This window comes from Pelobates fuscus, chromosome 13 (genome assembly GCF_036172605.1).
Source record: "Pelobates fuscus isolate aPelFus1 chromosome 13, aPelFus1.pri, whole genome shotgun sequence".
In the NCBI taxonomy this organism is placed as follows: Eukaryota; Metazoa; Chordata; class Amphibia; order Anura; family Pelobatidae; genus Pelobates; species Pelobates fuscus.
In genome coordinates this window covers 63,454,000-63,472,452 of record NC_086329.1, presented here as the reverse complement: position 1 = coordinate 63,472,452, position 18,453 = coordinate 63,454,000, and positions in this window count along the sequence as shown.

Below are 18,453 nucleotides of genomic sequence, written 5' to 3'. Positions count from 1 at the left end.
CTAAATAGCAAAGGAGACTAATTGAACATTCTTCAGTTGTGGGTATGTCATCTCCACAGAGCAGCAAGTCATCCACATACTGGAGAAGGACAACTTTTGGATGGTCTGCTTGCCATGGATCAAGGATGGAGCACATGGCCTTTGCAAATTGACTTGGAGAGTTTTGTGCCCCTTGGGGCATGACAGTCCATGTATACTGTTGCATTTCATGTGTGAAAGCGAACAGGTATTGGCAGATTGGATCCAGGGGTACACTGAAGAAGGCATTGGCCAGATCAATGACTGTGAAGTATTTTGCAGACGGTGGGACCCCAGAGAGCAGAGTGTGTGGGTTTGGCACAATAGGGGTGTCCAGGACTGTTGCTTTATTCACTGCACGAAGATCCTGAACCATTCTGTACTTCTCTGGTTCACCTTTTGGAGTTTTCTTCTTCACAGGAAATAATGGGGTGTTGCATTTTGATTCACATTTCACAAGAGCACCCTTCTCCAAGAGTGCTTTGATTTGAATTGAAATAGCTGCAGCTTGAGCTGGTTTTAAAGGATATTGTGTTTTCCTTGGTAGTTTTGCTCCAGGAATGAGTTTTACCACCACAGGTGGAACCTTTAGGTGACCTATATCCTCTGGGCCTGAGGACCACAGTTTTGCAGGAACTTGTGTCTTCAGTGAATCAGGAAAATTGGACCTCGGTTCCTTTGCTTCACCATGGGGTTCTTCTAAATGGAGCATCAAAGGCAGGGAGCACAAGGCTGAGGTGTCTGATACAGATAGAGGGGTGGATAGTTCTACTTGTCCGTCTGGAGTGAAGGTGATAGGCGCAGATGTCCTCTAACGCCTGCAGGCATCTAACAGGTTAATTGGGCATGTAGAGGATACTACAAAACGAGCAAGCAAGCTAGGATAGTTGCCAACTCGTAATGGAGTTGTTAAGGGGTTGTGTCTTGGTTGGCCATCCACTCCTACACAAGAGACATCAATATTTGATAGAAATGATGGGTCTGGCAGGTCTTGTTCTCGTAGAACACTTCGGGCTGCACCTGTGTCAACAAGAAATGTAGTAGGTTGTCCTTCAATTGGTAGAGTCACAGTGACAAGTGGCCCCCCCTTATCCCCTGAAGACACTGCCATGACAGGGGTTAATGACACAGGCTTGCCAATTTCCTATTCATCAGGTTCCTCAACTATTGGAACTGTCTTTGTGGCCTTGGGGCCAGGGGCAGGCTTGGACATCTTCTTGGGTTCAGGGCAATCATTTTTGATTTCAATTGAAGCAATATCCATCCAATATCCATTGAAGCAATGTCCTTTAGCTTTGCAATTGAAGCAATATCCATCCTCGGGTTTGGTGCCTTTAGGGACAGGTCCGGTGCGGGACACCATGAGAGGAGCTGAAGTGGGCCTTCTAGGAGTCTGGGCAGATTCCAGACCCCTAGCAACTAAGAGTAAGGTATACAGAGGGACTACCTTATATTCAGGGCGTGCAGCAATGATTCCCTTGCGTATGGAGTCTTTAACACCTTGGACAAAAGCACCATACAGCATTTGAGAATGGATCTTGTCTGTGAGATCAAATCCCAAATCTGTAAACAATTGAAACAGTCTTGCATGAAACCTTTCCACTGATTCGCCTTTGTCTTGTACAATATCAGTAAGGCCAGCAGCCTGATCTGCAAGTTTGTCCTTAGCCCACTCTTTTAGTTGGTTGCAAAAAGTTACTCCGGAGGGGTAATCAATGTCACTTATAAGTAGATCTGTACTGAGGTGGCGGGCCATGCTGGGCCAGTATGCATCTCCAGCTTTAATAGCACAAATGCTCAGTAAATCACGCCATGCTGCGGAATAAGTCTTTTGAATCTGAACTATCCCTCGGTAAAAAGGCATAGGTTGCTTTTCTGGGTCAGGGAGTGATTTCATCAGGGCACGAGCCTGGGTAGGATTAAAAGCTACATATTTAGGAGGGGCCCAATCCCCCCGGCCCGTATGTCCGAAAGGATCATCGAGGGAACGGCGGGGCGGGGGCCCCGTGGCATCCTGTGAGCCCTGGGATCCCTCCTCATACTCATCTTCATCTGTGACCTGGACCCCTCTAAGTAATGGGGCCATTTGAGGTGTCAGAACCGGGGGAAATGAGGGAATCCCAGATGCTGGGGTGGCCAGTGGATTATGAGCTTGGGGTGAGTAGTCACCGGGAAGTACCGGCATTAGGGGTGCTGGATGACTGGGGGCCGCCATATTGGAGGCGTGAAAGGAAGCTGCGTTAGGGTTAAGGGAGGAAGTAGCGGCCATGTTGGATGTGGGCACATCCGGGGCAGACTGTGCCGGATTGGGCGTGACCGGGGTCTGGGGATTGGCTTGGGAAAGGAAGTAGGCTTGGTTTGGATAGGGCAGGGCCAAGGGGTAAGGGAAGGGGTAGGGCCAAGACAACTGGGTAGGGGTTTGGGCGGAACCTGGGGAGGGCGGGTTAGTTGGGCAGGGATTAGGGAAGGAGGTGGGGCATCCGGGGTACGGAAATGAAGCTGAAGGGGTGGGAACTTGGGCTGTGGGAGGAGTGGGAAGGAGAGAGAACGGAGAGAGATTAGCAGAGGCAGGAGTAGTAGGAGGGACCGGAGTGGGTGTAGTGGGATTGGCAGTAGCATGTGAGGCGGGGTTAGAGAGCTGGGTGGATGCAAGTGGGAGGGTAGGATTATTGACGGAGAGAGAGCGCAGGGAAGGAATGGCGGATGAAATGTTAGGATTAGACAGAGAAGGTAGTGCAGGGATGGATGAGGACGATGGGAATGTTAGGGATGATGATGGGGAAAATAATGATCCATCAGAATTCAGGACCGGACAAACAGGGGAAATGACGGGATGGGTGTTGGGAGGATTGGGAGTGGGGAACATGGTCAGCTGGTTGTCACTTATTGCTGACTGAACCTTGGGAATGGACATCCCCTGGGCGCCATTTTGGGGCGCTGGCTGAGGGAATGCCCCAGCAACACAATTATTATGATACACAAACAATTTTACACCTTTGTGATCTATTTCTTCCTCAACCCAACCTTCCTGCTGAATAGCCTTCGCTACTCTGTACCATGCTTCAGCAGTACGTAATAAATCATTATCTGTAAGCTTGCCTTTCTTTTCTGTCAGTAATCTACGCCAGCTTTCTGGCTGCAATCTACCACATGAAGGCACAGCAATTTTACACACTTTAGCAATCTTTTCAACTCCCTTAACCATCTCTTCACCCTCTCTATCTTCAACTAGATCACACGCCAACCAGCCCTTACTGGGCTTACCCAATCCCTGTCCCATATCCCCCTATAAAAGGCGTCCCAGATATAGGGAAAGGAAGATGAAACAGAGTGTCTACAATGCTCGACGGCCACTCGGAAGGGTGGGTCCCCCCAAGTGCATCTTCCCAAAATGTAGACTAGTCACTAATTCCGCCCAGGAGCGAGGTGAGAAGTGTGTGACCAATCACTTCTCTCACAAGAGAAATAGGAGTGTATAGTGTAAATAACACAGGAAGTAGAGTAAAAAGTAAAAGTAAAGTGAAAGTAGAGACAGACACAGGAGTTTGAATGACTCCTAATAAGAACAACAATTCAATTGAAATACAGTGCATGCATCACAGTTCAAATAAATTCAACAGTAATCCCTTTCCTTTACTCATGTGGCCAAAGCCACCTCCCTCAACCTCGTAGTGTCTCCGCTCGGAGAATGACTTCCTCAAGTCTCACTACCAGCGGCCAAGGATAACAGCTAACACCGGCCCGAAATCCATATGCCTCCCTCGTTACAGCAGTCCACTAAGTGTGGCCACCACTATCCTCACCCTCGTAGCGCCCCTATGGACCCACCCATAAGTCTCACTACCCCGTGGTGATGGAGACAGCAATGCCTGCCCGAATCCACGCACCACAAATAAAAATTGGAATGCCACCAGCCTCAGCGCTCGAAGCTGGAGGGTACCACCTCTCTGCAAGCAGAGCTATGTGCACAATGAGGCTAGCTAGGCTATCAAAGTGACACCATGGGGAATCCCCAGGAAGCAATGAGTCTACACCCCTCCACAGATTCCCCCCCCCTCTTTTTCCTTACTGCTGCAGCTACTCAGCACCTAAAAGAGGTAAACAGGCAAAGAAGACCCCCAGGAAAACTTCCACAGGTCCACCCCCCTTTTTCCCTACAGCCACAGCCACGTGGCTCCTAAAAGGAGTAAACAGGCAACAGAGGACCCCAGGCACACACCCACAGGTCCACCCCCCTTTATCCCAAAAGGGGTACACAGATAAACACTCTACCCGGGCACTTAAGCTAGAGACAGGCCAATACAAACACACCCAGGCAACAGATAGACTAAATGCAGGTAAACAAGTGGGTAACAACAAGACACCGGGCAAGATATTACCTGTCTTTGATGTCCTCCCGGTAGCAGTCACAGACACTTGGACGGGTCAATCAAAGGGGCTGGAACATACCGGATAGGCTCTGCAGTAGTCTCTACCGTGTACAGGGAGGTGATCAGTCTCCTTTCCTTCCCCCCGGATTCCTCCGTCCAACAGCGTCTTCCTTAGGACGGCTTACCGGCCAGAGGCCATAGCCCGGTGCCCCACGTTCTGGGCGCCAAATTGATGTAGATTAATTTAGAAATAAACAAATATGTTTAAATGTCTATCTGTTCCTGTCCAAATCTGAGATGATTAAATTGCGTATACGCAGAAGTAAGTTCACACTGACACACGGAGTTCAGGTTAAAAGCACTTCGAGAAAATTTAATGGCATCTGATTAAAAGCGGGCTCGCAGACCCTTATAAGAGCAGAATTACATCATCATTGAATATCAAGATTACAGTAAATAAACAGCATTAATTGGATTAAGTGTTAAGTGGTTATGTCAATGTCCACCCATCAATATTATTAATTGGCTCAAGAACTAAGTGGTTAGCTAGGTGTCCTCCCACCGGGAGGTGGCGTTATTCTGGACACGGGTGTGGACAGATGGCTCATGCACCGTCTTACCCAGCACGAGGCTTACTCGGTGGGAAGGGGGGCTTGGGCGTCATTTTGGGTAGTTAGTGATGTCAAACTCGTGGTCAGATTCAGGGTCCTTTTTATGAATAGAACATTTCATTAGGGCAGCTTTCTCATGGCCTTGGCTATACTTTGTTGCATGTTACAGGAGCTCAATAATTCCGGTGTTAGTCATGTCTTTCTAGAAAATACAGTCTCTATTCATTATACTAAATGCTGTTAGGAAATTCTGTCATGTAATGTAGTCAAAATGGAAGATCTGTCAGGTAATGAGATTAAAATGGAGTTAGTGCAAAAATTCAACACAGGTTTAATACAGGGTTTTAATAACTCTACATCACCATCACCTTTCAAATGTGCTCGACAATGTATGATACCAACTTCTTTCGGTTCCCACACGGCTTCCAAGAGTTGTAATATCTCAGCTGCGTACTTGATTTCTTTACCCTCTGAGTTCAGTAGTCCTCTTTCTTTATACAAAGCTCCATGGGCATGAGTGGTTAAAAACGCATACTTTGAGTCCGTATAGATGTTCACCCTAAATCCTTCAGCCAATTGTAACGCTCGTGTGAGTGCGATTAATTCTGCCTTCTGTGCCGATGTTCCTTTTGACAATGGCCGAGCTTCTATCACCTTGTCTATGGTTGTCACTGCATATCCTGCGTAGCGAATCCCTTCTTTCACGTAACTACTGCCGTCCGTATAGTACTGGACATCGGGGTTCTGGATGGGAAAATCACGAAGGTCCGGTCTGCTTGAGAACACTTCATCCATCACCTCCAGGCAATCATGTTGACTCTCAGTAGGTTGTGGCAAAAGGGTAGCTGGATTCAAGGTATTGACAGTCTCAAGATACACTCTCGGGTTCTCACATAACATAGCTTGATACTTAGTCATACGGCTATTACTAAACCAATGATTGCCTTTATAGTCTAGCAACGTCTGTACTGCGTGCGGGACTCGCACGTAGAGTTCCTGACCCAGAGTGAGCTTATCAGCTTCAGCTACCAGCAGGGCAGCGGCAGCTACGGCTCTTAGACAAGGTGGAAGGCCACTGGCCACTGCATCCAGTTGTTTGGACATATATGCAACAGGTCGTTGCCATGATCCCAAGTACTGTGTCAGTACTCCCACAGCCATCCTTCTTTGCTCGTGTACATATAAGTAGAATGGACGTGTATGATCAGGTAGACCTAATGCTGGGGCGCTCATCAATGCCTTCTTAACATGCTCAAATGCCGTCTGCTGTTCGATAGTCCACAGGAAGGGATCGTGTTCTGTGCCTTTTATAGCTGCATAAAGGGGTTTCGCCAATATCGCATAACTGGGAATCCATATCCTGCAGAAGCCTGCTGCCCCCAAGAATTCTCGCACTTGTCTTCTATTCTTAGGTGTTGGTATTTGGCATACAGCTTCTTTTCTCTCTGGCCCCATTATCCTTTGACTTTCAGAGATATGGAATCCCAGATACTTGACAGTTGGCTGACACAACTGGGCTTTCTTCCTGGACACCTTGTATCCTGCCTTCCAAAGAATGTGCAGTAAATCATATGTTGCTTGCTGACATATCTCTCTTGTAACTGCCGCTATCAACAAATCATCTACGTATTGTAGTAGTACACATTCTCCTGGGATGGACTTGAAATCTAGTAAGTCCTGACTTAATGCTGATCCAAATAGGGTAGGTGAATTCTTAAACCCTTGGTCTTGTCCAAGTCATCTGGCGTTTCAAGCCCGTTACAGCATTTTCCCATTGGAATGCAAAGATACACTGGCTTTCTGTAGCAATTCGTAGGCAAAAGAAGGCATCTTTGAGGTCCAAAACTGTGAAGTAAGTAGCCCCGCCCGGAATTAAAGCAAGCAGGTTATAGGGATTGGGCACAACTGGATGTATACTTACTACCGCATCATTGACTGCTCTCAAGTCCTGCACAGGGCGATACTCATCTGTCTCGGGCTTTTGAACAGGCAACAATGGGGTGTTCCAGGAGGAAGTACAGAATTGTAGGATAGCATACCTTATGAACTTATCCAAATAAGACTGTATGTTCTTCTTTGCCTTTTGTGGAATATGGTATTGTCTTAGGCTCACTGGATAAACCCCAAGCTTTAGTTCAATCCGTATAGGTGGGATATTGCGAGCAAGTGCTGGTGGGTTACTCTCTGCCCACACTCCTGGTACATTAAACAAGGATTCATCACTCTTAGGGTTTTGGCTGGTCAACACTGTATAAAGTCGCCACTCTTCTTCCTTTGGTACTGATATTGTCATTATACCTGAGGGTCCATTAAACTTCAAGGATGTCGTTCCGTTAGGCAGAAATGTTATCTGTGCTTGTAATTCCGATAACAAATCTCGCCCTAGCAGTTGGACTGGACATTCAGGCATGTAAAGGAACTGCTGTTTTACTACGTGGCCTCCCAGTGTACAGAGTCGACTTTTAAGAACCGGTTTAGCAGCACTCTTTCCAGTTGCTCCTATTACGGTGATAGTTCTTCCTGAAGGAGGAGCGACTAGGTCAGTCACCACAGAATGTTCAGCACCAGTGTCGATCATGAAAGAACTCCTTTTTCCCCCTATTGCTACATCGACCATAGGATCCGCTCGGCCAAGGGGGATGGAGCCCGGTCCGTATCAATAGTCCTCCATGACAGTGTCAGCCAAACCCACAAAGTCCCTATCTTCTCTCTCTCTGGGTTTCTGCGCTGCTGGGTAATACCTATCCCCATTAATGCTTCCTCTATTATTCCCACCATTTCCTCCAGGGCCTCCTCTTCCTCTCGCTCTGCCTCTATAATTATTGCTATATCCTGCCCTTGTTCTATCTCTCTCTCATGTTGTTCCCTCTGTGGACACTCACTTCTCCAATGCCCTTCTTCCCTACAATACGCGTATTGGTTCCTACTTAAAGGCTCCCTATTCCACTTATTCTCACTTTTCTCAGTTCCCCTATATACTTCCTTTTCCCTTCTATCTACACCCGCGATAGCTACTGCTAACACATCTGCTTTCCTTCTCATCTTTCGCTCTTCTTCCTTTTTCGTCTCTGTCTCCCTATTCATATATACCTTATTCGCTATCTCCATTAATTGAGTTATAGACATCCCTACAAACCCTTCTAACTTTTGTAACTTTCTCTTTATATCTCCGTAGGCCTGGCTGACAAAGGCAGAGTTAACCATCCGGGAATTCTCAGGAGCCTCTGGATTAAAGGGGGTATACAACCGGTATGCCTCCAATAATCGATCATAAAAGGCACTGGGCGACTCATCACATTTCTGCAATACCTCAGCCATCTTTGACATATTGATCGCCTTTTTCCCTCCGGCTTTCATGCCAGCAATAATGGCGTCCCTGTAAGCTTTTAAATGGGCCATGTCTGCGCCATTGACATTCCAATTCGGATCTGCATTTGGATAATGGGCTGCGGCCCATGCTGCCGGGTTGGCCTGATTTTGAGTACGGGCCACTTCTTCAAGCGCTTTAATTGCTGCCTGATTTATCCGTGTTCTTTCCTCGTTATTGAACAATGTCATAAGCAATTGCTGGCAATCAGCCCAAGTGGGATTATGTGTCTGGATTATGGAGGTAATCAAATCTGTCATGGCTTGAGGTTTATCGGTGTAGGAGGAGTTATGGGTCTTCCAGTTGAATAAATCAGTTGTGGTAAAGGGAACGTAAACAAAGACGGGATCAGCATGTTGTAACTGGCCCTCACTGTTAATATGTGTCGGGCCCGGTGTCAGTCGGAGAGGCATTTGATAATGTCGGGGTTGGAGGGTACCGGTCAGTTGTCGGGTTAGTATGGGGCTTCGTTAAGGGATGTCAGTTATGGGTTCCGGTCGAGGGGTAGTAAGACGAGGGGAAGGGGACACTTTTTCTTTACTGAAGGGAAGATCAGTAAGTAGAATATTCCGGGCCGGGCTGGGAGGAGCCTGACCATGAACTAGAAATGACGCCAAATCTGGATAGGTGGGGTTAATAGGGGTAGGTACCGGAAGGGAAGGATTTAAAACAAGTGGGCTAGACTCTGAGCTAGAGGAGGGGGTAGGTGGAGACAATGGGGCACCTCCTCTTCCTCTTCCTGTAGATGAGGAGTAAGGGGGCGGCATGGGGATCTCTGACTCAGGGGGCGTGTCCCAATTGGGAGTAATCACGGCCAGAGTGGACAACCGAGTTCTGGCCACCATGAGGCGACATTGCTCCTCGTGGCATACCCTGATCCATTTTGGCAAGTCATTTATGGCCCGCTTCCAACAATCAATATACGGAAACTGGCCGTAAAGTTCAGGCCTACCCGATACAGCCATGTGTACATGCTGCACCAGATTAGGATCAAAGCTACCACGTGGTGGCCATGCAGCCACCAAAGAGGGCCATTCCCTACTACATAAAGTAGTCAGGCGTGTTGGAGACATCTTTACTCCAAAATCGTATACATTATATCCCTTCTTAAAGTTTTTTAACATACATTCTAAGGGATCAATAATCTTTGAATCCGACGCACCCATACTTAACAATGGAGCATCGTCTCCAACAGAAGCAAACAAACACACTTCCAACAGTCACACTCGTTCCCCTTGGCAACAGCACCACGTGGTACAGTTACTAGGCCAAACGCACACAACAAAACATACAGGGAATTCCCGTACACACACAGCTGTTACACCAGTCACTAAATAACTAATACTGTACCTTTTGGCGAAACTATACAATCACCCACGTTATAATTCTCAATATTTAAATTACCCGTCGATAACACACCCTAGTAACATTGTCTTTACAAACAGTAGTTATAGTACGGTTAGCAATGGTTAGAGTACAATTTGAAAGTCACAGTTCAATTAGTAGTGGTTATGGTGTTAACATACAACATAAACGACAGTTATTAGTAGTTATTTACAGTATCAGTAATTATAATACATGGTTATGGTACCGTGCGCTATGATACAGTTACACACTATTCACACTCTCGCTAGACGGCAGAGCTCACGCTATCTAGCAAGATATACACTCTACTACAATAATCTTTAACACATTTACAATTTCCCAACTAATCTATTGGCCAGTACCTCGATGGACTACCTAAAACTATTTACATCCATTTTGGTTAGCCGTCGCTGCCCAAGCACCACATATAGCGAACTAGAGGGTGGAATTTACAACAAAACCCTCTTAGTCTATCTACTTTATCAATAGTCTAGTGGGTTCCTGAAAGGGTTAATGCTGTCCTGGACTCAATTTCCCTCAATTCTCGATCCTCTGTTCACCACATCAATTGACGGGAGAAACTTGCTCAGCAAATAACAGACAGACACGAAAAGGTGCTTGACAAGTTCTCAATTTCTTTACTGTGTATTGAATATTTATACAAATTAAGTTACTTGAGTCATGAGATATGCCATACAGAGTATAAGATTGATTACTTCCTTAAATATCACATGTTATACTGACAATGGAAAGATAAGACTTTTTTGAATATGTCTGGAATGAATATCCTGGGCAAGACATCCTGAAATGTCGTATTTCCTATAGAATTGTATAAGTCTGTCACAGTCAACATATTATCATATCCTATAGAAGGAAGCATGTCATTGTTCAAGTCTTTCACAGTCAGCATTTCTATGACGTACATTAAATTTAAAGCATACAAAGCAAAAAGTAGTTTAACTGTTTCATATCCTTTCAGTCAGCAATAATGATAATAAATCTTATAAAATGAAATAAGAGAAATTAACTATCTAATATTCTTTCAGTTCCAAATGTACACGCCTTCCCACTTAGCCAAGATAGGTTGAGATCTAGCGGACTGAATTTACACCAGGCGCCGCTTAGTCTCCCGGTCCCTCCGACCTAGCGAACAAAATATACACCCTAGATACGCTAGTCTAGACAAGACACCGGTGTCCGTCTTGGGCTATTTACACAGGACCCAACCTGACTCCAAACCAAAATTAAACGGGCTGACTACAGGGCGTTTAATTACGAGCGGTGCGCCTTCGCTCCTTCCCTCCACTGGTGGGGGCGAATTCCATACACAATACAAACCCCTTATGGGCCTACCGCACAATCGGTATCCAATACCCTTAGTGGGTCCACCGTCTAAAACAGTAGTCGTCTTACCTCCTCATTCCTGAACCTGAGTTCACATTCATCGACGGGGACACCCCAGCACTTACTACGTAGAGGCCGATGATCTCCTGGACAACAGACCAGTGGCGCCGAGACGAAAGGAGGTCAACGCAAAAGTTCAGGGGTGCAGCCGTAGGGAGCGTGGGCAAAGATAGACCGTCTCATGCCTCTGCTTCTCAGCTACCGTTGAACGATGAGCTTCCCGGCCAATGCACCAAATGATACCGGAGAAACTGACGGAAGCCGAGCACAGAGAGATGGACACAGGTTTCTTCAGGAAGGAAGAGATTTTTATTTGATTCACCGACCGGGACTCAGAGGGACTAATGTCACCAAAAACAGCAAAGTCTGAGCCATGATCATACAGTGTAGGTCCCTTATATAGGTATATAGCTCCTCCCATAATCAGCTCCACTCACACGTACTCTTACCCAATCAACAGAACAAAGACTAACTTCCTGTTTGACCACATGGCTTGCCCAGCACAATGGAGGAGGGGAATTCTCTATATCCTCTATTCCTGCACATGCTCCGTACACTACTGATTGTATCGTTGCCACGTGCAACCAACCGACCGATACATCAGTATATGCACGTGCACATACCACGTGGCAATCTCGGCCTACTACATTTATTTTTACCGAGATTCCACCACAGGATCCCTAGATGGTCGGCGAAGTCCTTCATGTCGGAGACCTGGTGGAGGGTGTAGGATTGTTCCCCCTTCTTCGCCGTTAATTTGAAGGGGTGCCCCCACATATAGCGCCAGCCATTTTCAATTAGGTTTCAGCTCCCTGCGTTTCCTCAGCGTGGACGGTGCCAGGTCTTGAAAGAATTGAATCTGCTGCCCCTGGTACATGGGCGGATGGCGTCTTGTCTCTTACATTAGCTGTTCCTTGACCGGGAAGTGTAGGAGCTTCGTTATCACGTCCCTCGGTGTGTTTGAGTTGTAGGTCGGAGGGCGCAGGGCCCTATGTGCCCATTCTGTGTATAGGTCTTGTTCTGTAGAGTTAGGCAGGAGGGACTGAAAGATCGCCCTGATTGTGGGGAGTATGGCGTCTGGCTGGACTGACTCCGGCAGACCGCGGATGTTTTGTCTGCGGGATCGGTTATTAAGGTCCTCCAGGCCGTCTTCCAGTGGGCAGGTACTTTGGACATCCCACAGGGTGGGACACAGTACAACCAATCCTTTACAGGCAAACCGTAAAACACACCGTCACAAACATGCAATCCTTCCCCTCTGCCTGTGATATAATTACTGAACACAATGGGTTAATGTAATTTATCACAGCCAGGAAAAATACACTTTTTATACATACACTGTAACTTTAAAAATATGCATCATATTCACATAAATATACATACATATTCAGAATCAGCATACTTTAAATATAAACATAACCAAAAATCATACAAATCCCCCCAGTACATAAAAAGTTAGACGGAAGTCCTTTATGACCGACCGCAAGCACATTTTCCTGCCCAAAACAGTTCCATAGATTTTGGCTGTGCGGTCGGTCAATTTTATGCAGAAAAAGTCCCATTCGAACGTGCATTCGAATCTTCGAACGGGACTTAGTCTCTGCAGCTGAAAGTTCAGTGTAGGAGAAGGTAAGGCTCAGCGGTGTTCGCGGAAATGTGTAACCGATTTTAGTTCCATGGATTTGGCTACACATACCGCTGACCTCGTTCGAATGAACAAAGATGGCCGCCGCCACGTGTTCGTTTGCACGAACTGCGGCCACCCAGCGTTCGGCAATTAACCTGCAGTAACCTCACAGCCTGGGAGGTAAATTGCCTGCACACTTCCACTTCTGGGTGGTCCGCCTGTGTGGTACTTGGTTCAGTAAGCCCCATTTTCTGAACCAAGTGGGAGAAAGCCAGGAACAAAATATTTTAACTAAGTCTGGGGGCACTGCGGACACCGTCTTAAAGGGGCATTGTCACACAAAGTCTCAATTTGTCCCCAGATGGTTCTTAAAAGGCCAGCATGGTCCAATACAAGTCCATAAGCCACAATGCAGTTCTTAAAGGACCAGCAGCAGCACAATATAAATCCATTAACCCAAATAATGTTTGTAAAGGGCCAAATCTCCCAGGGGCCATAGTCATGCGGAAGGAGGCTGGCAATCAGACTCCTCCAACAGCCAGGGGGAAAGGGCAGCTTGTTACTTAAAAATCCAGTGACAAAAGGTGTTTCGTCACAAATGGATCCTGGACTAATTTTATTAAATTTAATTGAGTCAAAAATGAAGATAAAAGATTCAATGTTAATTTTACACTTCATTACAGCAGCCAAATGAGTGATAGCACAGAATTGGAAACATATACAAATCCCATCCACCCGAGAAGTGATAGCACAAGTAATATGGCAAGCAAAAATGGAAAGAGGCATCTTAGTGAGCTTAGAAAATCAGGTAAGGTATCTATCTGAAAGACAGTAAAAAAAAAAGTGATGCCGGGAGCCGGTCTGACGTCATATACATATACAATCAAACAAACCTGGACATCCTCACCCTTAACACTATATGCCTAACACTGTTAGAGGCAGAGGAACACTATAGTATTCCTAATACTATAATGTATCTTTAACTATTGCTAGGATAATTGGAGTAGACAGGGTTAGGTAGATAGTTATTTGTTCTTAAAATTAATGCTTCAATATAATCTACATATTGTTTTCTTTTTTTTTTTTTTTTTATACAATCTAACTGTATTCACTTTAGTACATAACTCTGCTACCTTAAAGGGACTCTTCACTACCCAAATTCAAAAAGAATGAAACATAATTAAATAAAATCCCCATTTAGTAGATATACTACCAATGAAAACATCCATAGATTTATTTTTTTCTTTTTCATTTGGGGTATATATAAAATATCATACAAATGCTGCAGATCTCTTGTCTGCAGCTTTTGCAAGCCATACCCTTCTTACGAAGCCCAGACTTTCTGTTGCTGTCCAAATACAACCTTCCCAATGCAGCTCAATGAGAAATCCTTGCAAGGCAGGTACTTTGGGCAGTTTTTTAGGTGTTTGGAGTCAGGTCCGGTGCAAGGATTTTTGGGTACATAGGCGAAGATGTATTTTTCCGCTCCCCCCCCCCCCAAATAACATCTTCACCTATGTGCCTCTTAACCAGCCCCTCTCCCCGTCCATTATTGATCCCCTCCCTTCCCTGTCCCTTAGTGTTCTTTGAACCTCTCCCCTCTTTTCCCTGTCCCTTGGTGTTTCTCCCCCCTCCCCTCCCCTCCCTGTCCCTTAGTGCACCCCGCACCCCCTTCGTGGTCTCACTCCCCTTCCTGGTGTGCCTCCTACCTCTCTTGTAGCGTTGCCGAGTGGAGGATATCCCCTACAGGAGCTTCAATTTTCTGTACCTGGCCGGACTGACAGGGAGTGCTCTCAGTCTGGCCGGGTACAGGAAACAGAAAAAGCTTTCCTATGGGGATTTCGGCGACACTGGAGGTCCTCACATAGCGTGAGGACGTCCAGCGTAGTTATAACACACAGACAGCCACTAGAGGAGAACTTAACCCTTCAAGGTAAATATTGCAGTTTATGAAAACTGCAATAATTACATTTGCAAAGTTAAGGGTAGTGGTGGGAGTTGGAAGTCAGACCACTCCAATTCTCAGGATCACCATTGTGCTTTACACAATATTGTGTATTTGGGTCTGGCTGGGATTGAACCCGAATTTCCTGCATCCCAGTCAGTATCCTTACATTGAGCTCCACGCATCTTTCTGTCCTGAGTCCCCTCGGTCTGTGCCAAATTGCAAAGGGTGCCTTAACTCTGCGTGCCGGACTCCCACTCCAGGTAAGATCCTTGACAGTACGATCTGACCAAATGGAGTCTGCAGAGTTGAAGATTACCATTGCAGCCTTGACCCAGCAAGTTTCCCAGCTCACCCAGGCTTTGCAGGGCTTACAGCAGGAACTGGCTTCCCTTAAAGGGAGAGTAACCTATGACTCTGGACTCTCTGAACCGCTGGTTGCTCTACCCGAAACATTTTCTGGGATCCGGTCTAAGTATGATGCCTTCAAAGTCGATTGCGAGGTCCTGTTTTCCCTGAGGCCCTACACCTATGTCACGGACGTCATTAAAGTGAGGACAGCGATTACCTTGTTGTCGGGGCACCTTAAGACTTGGGCCCACCAATTGTTACTCGCCAAAAGCCCTGTCCTGGATTTCTGGGAGTCCTTTATTCGGTCCCTGGGTTTACAATGCAACAAGACACAAAGATCCATTGTACATAGATCACCTACTGTTGCTTCACATATATTGCAACCCGGATGGGAAATGGATTACACTACTCCTTCCAATCGGACTGATGTTACTGCTAACCCTACCGCTACCAAGTCTCCTGAAACTTTGTATACTTCTGGCAGTGAGGCGGTGGAACCCATGGAGATTGGACTGGTTAGGTGCCATCAGTCATCTCAAGAAAGGGCAAGAAGGATGGCGCATGGACTGTGTTATTATTGTGGGGAGAGGGGACATTTAATATCTTTTTGTCCCATTCGTCCATCTAGGCCTCAGGTTCTCCTGTCTGCCAACATGCTGCCTGTCCTTGCTTGACCACTCTGACCTATCCTCAGCCTTCTACAGTCGTTGCACCTGAGGTTGTGCAGGAATCTGTTACTAAAGAACCTGAGATCTCTATTTCTACTAAAGATTCTGCTTCTAAGAAGGCAAGCACCACAACCACTACAAGTCCTGTCAAGGAAGACCCCCCTTCTGCCTCTAATGGGGCTCTAGTCCGGAAGGAGGACTTGCAAGTTTTTGAAAAGGCCCTACATGCTATGACCTCCGCTCCTACTACAAAACCAAGAAATCCAAAAAGTAACCTCCTGGGTCGTAGTTGCGTTCCTCTTCTCGCCTACGGCGTCTTTGAAGGGGGGTAATGTCAGGATCACCATTGTGCTTTACACAATATTGTGTATTTGGGTTTGAACCTGAGTTTCCTGCATCCCAGTCAGTATCCTTACATTGGGCTCCACGCATCTTTGACTGTTTCTGGTTGTTCTTGGTATCCTGTAGTCTGAGCCTGTGCACCTGGGATTTGCACACCTGTTCCTGGTTCTTTGATGATTGGCTGAGACTCCCTATTTAAACCCCGCAAGTCTGGTTCTCGTTGTCAGATTGTGTTTCCTGTTCCTGTTTGGTTTCACTGCTGTTCATCTGACTCCTGGTTTTGATCCCCTGCTCGTCTACTGTTTTCGCCTGATTGCCGCCAGCCCTGACTTCTGATTCTGTTACTGACTACTCTTCTGGATATCCCTTGTCTGTACTGCGTTCCAGGAAGCACTGGTTATTTCAGCCCCAGTGCACTGTGTCACAGCCTTGGGGATTTCTGTCCTGAGTCCCCTCGGTCTGTGCCGAATTGCAAAGGGTGCCTTAACTCTGCGTGCCGGACTCCCACTCCAGGTAAGATCCTTGACACCAATGGGCAGAAGTGGTCTGGGTGCCTGGAGTGTCCATTTAAATGAGCTGAAGTGGTCTGGGTGCCTATAGTGTCCCTTTAAGCAAAGCTTGTTTTGATCCTCTTAATCAGGCTTCCCCAAACTCCGGCCCTCCAAATGTTGCTGAACTACAACCCCCATGATTCTCAGCCTATCTATTTCATTCATAGAATCATGGGAGTTGTAGTTCAGCAACATCTGGAGGGTCAGAGTTTGGGGAAGCTTGCTCTCAATGCTCTAACTCAAGGGTTCCCAATCCAGTCCTCACGTACACCCTACCAGGCCAGGATTTAGGAACTACCCTGTTGTGCCTATAGTATTTTTTTTCTTCTTTCTAAAAACACCTTAGACACAAACAGATAATCCCTAAATCCTGCACTGTTCAGGGGTACTTGACGACTGGGTTGGGAACCACTGCAACTCATACAGGCTCATACATACTCATACATGAAGTGAAAAAGAACATTATTTGTACACATCTCTTCAAGAATACATATTTTAACAACTGTATGATATTTTGATTTGATTACAAATAATGAGATTTTAAAACAAACTGAGCCTTTTATCACTTTCCCTTGCAGGCTAGGAGATCTGAGAAAAATAATTTCTTGATACATTCCACGGTCAAGTTACCCTGCTTGCACAGTACACAGAGCACATTCCTATTGATTTGAATCTCCTGCCCCCTATTAGCTATAACAATCTGCACCATGTGTCCCCTACAATTACATAATTGCAGTAACATCACAGTGCCTACAACTGGGTGGGAAGTTTGAACTAGTCGCTACCTATAAATTCCAGGCTCAGTGGTGGCTTTAGCATTATTCTGGGATTGATTTCTTGGTAACATGTTTCTCCATAGAGCTGGGATTGCTTTTGGTGGCTCTGCTTTTGCAGTTTTTGCCTCTGTGGCTGTGGGAAAGAGTGGTGATGATTCTGGTTTTCTATGTCCACCTATAATCCCTGGGCGCTGGGATTGGAACTGGGATTGGTAAGTATAGTGCTGTAGACACCTGCTTTGAATAACACAGCAGGAATTAATAGGATTTTTATATCTCTTACTCAGCTGGGGAGTTCCTCTGGTTTCCAAGAGCTGATCATATCATAGATGTGACTGCCAGGGTGGGGAGCGAATAGACTTTATCGTAGGACGGTTTGCCTGGTTTATGACTGACACAAATTGTGATCCATTTCACATTAAAGCAGCGGTTCCCAACAGTCCTCAAGTACCCCCTTAACAGTTCAGGATTTAGGGATTACCCAGTTGTGTCTGAGGAGTTTTTTAGAAAACCCTTTACACACAATAGGGTAATCCTGGACTGGTAGGGGGGTACTTGAGGACTGGGTTGGGAACCCCTGCATTAAAGGAACACTCAAGCATTGTAACCACTAGCATGTGCTGTAGTGATTATGGTGCCCTCAATTTGTAAGCAGTCAAACAAGACTGGTTTGACTTGTTTCATGTGGTCTGCTGGGTGCTGTTTACCATCTTCACTACTTCTGATGGAAAGCTGGAAGCTTCTGTTGGCTGTCCTGAGCTCAACACTGCATGGGCAGACTTTCAGCTCTTTGCTGGAAACGGGGATCAGCATCTGGTGGACCCCAGGTAATTCAAACTGTTCTAAAATGTCTGACTACTGTGAGAGGAAATGTGGTGTGGTAGTTGATGGCATATATATATATATTCGGCCTGATTTACTGAACAGCAGCCTGAGGTATGAGCGTTAAATGTCCCAGGGAGAGATGTTAGGTTTGCAAGATGCATTACTGGTACCCTGCAAACCACAGTATGGGTCCCTGGGATAGCAGGGTGGGCCAGTGCTCCAATAGCACCAGC